Here is a 2,465-nt window from a genome sequence, read left to right as displayed (position 1 = left end):
TTTTTTTTTTTTTTTTTTTTTTTTTTTTTTTAATGGCTTATTTCCCAAACCTGCGTTCTCCCCCTCCCTTGTCTTTTTTTCCATTTGGACCTGGGAAGATTTAGGCTTGAAACAGCGCGCACCTGGGTAACCAGCTCTATTTGCACAACTGAGATTATAAAAATACAAAGAAAATTCCTTTCTTTTTAGATGACAAAGCCAAGGAAATAGCATGAGAAACGCAGAGGAGGAAGAAATTGACCTTTGCCTACCTAATTTGAGGAATGTTTCTAGAAATATTCTTAAATGAGGTAATATACTTAAGGATGTAGGGCAAGATAGTGAATTTTCTTGGTGTAGTGAAAGTGCGTGGTTGTGTTAATCTAAGGAAAGTCACACCCAATAGTCATTGGAATAGGTTGGAAGTTCTTTCATTATAGGATCTGCTTATGAAAGTAGGTTTTTTTTTAACATTTTCAACCTATATCAAGCTTTCTTGACATCTCCTTTAGAATTTAAATGACCAAGGATAAGAACAAACCACCTTAAAAACAGAACAGCAAAAAAAAAAAAAAGGAAAAAAAACCCCATCGTTTTAGTTGGTTTTAGCCTTAGGATTTGGTTGAAGCATGGCAAGGTGGCATGTGTTTCTTAAATTGCATAAGCCAAATCCAGAAGTTGCTCTGCCTGCACTTGAAAATACTGAAAGTGGCATGGGGAATTAGGGAATATAAACCCTGCTCCTTTCACCGTGGAGTCTGATATATTCCTTGGGGGAAATGCTTCTATTTTCCATTTTGCTTAGGGATACAGTTTTATGTTCATCTGTAAGGGAGGCTGTATTTAAGAAGGCATGATAGACTTTTCATGTTTACTGAAAATAATTCTTAACATGTAACTGTACACCAGACTGTAGTTGTTCAAATAGTATTTGATAGGGCTAAATCAAAACTTAAAAAAAAAAAAAAATAGAGATAGGCTCTCCTTAACTTGTTCAGGCCTTGAGCTTGAAATGCTCCTGCCTAAGCCTCCCTACTAGTGGTGATAGAGATGGAGAGCTTTCTACAACTATTTTACCATCTTGGATTTTATCCTAAGTTGGAAGAAGTTAGTCTTGGAATTTCAAATTTTTAGTAGGAAAACATAGTTTATCACTTTAGAATGATTATAAGAGTGTTTGTTTTTCTTTTTGTTCTTCGTTTTGTGACCTGGTCTCTTATGTAGTCCTTGCCGGCCTGGAACTCAGAGACCCACTTGCCTCTGCCTCCCAGGTGCTGGGATTAAAGGCAAGCACCACTACACCCATGCCTGTTTCTTATTTTTTTCTTAACATCACATAATAGGTTTATAGTGAGCAATAGAAAACAAGTTGTTGGAAGAAAGGAAAAAACAAACAGTATAGGTATTGGTTTCTTTCCAACATAGTTAACTGGAAGGTTTGAAAATTATGTTTGGTGTACTAGTGGTCATCTGACTTCCTAGATTAAAGTTTTTTACAGATAGGTCCTGAAATTTTCAGCATCAAGTTTTGTTGCATTCATATTCTAATAGACTTGACTGCTTTCTGGTGAAATTTAAAGTTAGGGTGTTAATTTAAAAAAAATCTTAAAAGTAAACACTATTAAGTATAATTTGTTGACTTTAAAGTTATAACAGAGACAGATCTTGCTGCACAGCCCATCTGGCATCAAACAGCAGTTCTTTTGCCTCAAGTATCTAAGTGCTATGATTTCATACCTATAGTGACTTGTCCAGCTCTGAAACATTTACTTGATCTTTCCTTGACCATAATAGTGTCTAAATACGGCCATTTTAGAGGCGTAATACTACTAGCAGGCAATATAATTGATAGCAACTTAATACTTGCTCTAAACTTTGAGTATAATAACATTCTCAAGAATTCTTTGTGGTAGGCATTATGTCCATTTTTTGGAAAAAAACTGAAGTACTAAGAAATAACTTCAATTAGTAAATGGTGGAGATGGAATTTGAACATATGTGTAGACTATTTGGAACTTCTCTGTGTAGCGAATTTATTAATAGTCTAAGTTTTATTTTTACTTATTTAGGGAGGCGGGGTTTATTTTGGCTCACAGTTTCAGAGAATAGTCCATCATGTCCTAACAGCAAAAGCCTGGTAGTTGATCACATTCGTATATCCACAGTCAGAGAAAGATGAGAATCCCCTTCACCCACCCATCTTTGAGGCAGGAGCTCCCTGTGTTAGCTCAGGCTGGCCTCAAACTCACTTGATACTGCTATCTTAGCCTTTTTAGTGTTGAGTTTATGGCTTGTGTTGCTACCAATGGCATATAATCTAGAATTAAAGTTAGGGTTTGATCAGCTGTATGAGAAACCAATGAAATTAGAATAGCATATATTCAACCTTGGGGAGACTTTGAGATTAAATACTGGGGGGTTATATGTTCTGAAAAGGGTTTTTTTTTTTTTTTTTTTTTTTTTTTTTTTTTTTTTTTTTTTTTTTT

At 35.1% G+C, this 2,465-nt stretch overlaps 1 protein-coding gene across 1 annotated transcript in view; it reads left to right on the top strand.

The window, feature by feature from the left end:
• Tasor (transcription activation suppressor) overlaps window positions 1–2,465 on the top strand; it is a 53,449-nt gene that overhangs the window by 1,405 nt on the left and 49,579 nt on the right. The window lies entirely within an intron of this gene.

Source organism: Alexandromys fortis, unplaced genomic scaffold (assembly GCF_014885135.2).
Source record: "Alexandromys fortis isolate MF-2015 unplaced genomic scaffold, M_Fortis_MF-2015_v1.1 scaffold_106, whole genome shotgun sequence".
Taxonomy (NCBI): domain Eukaryota; kingdom Metazoa; phylum Chordata; class Mammalia; order Rodentia; family Cricetidae; genus Alexandromys; species Alexandromys fortis.
This window is presented reverse-complemented; position numbering and strand designations above follow the sequence as displayed.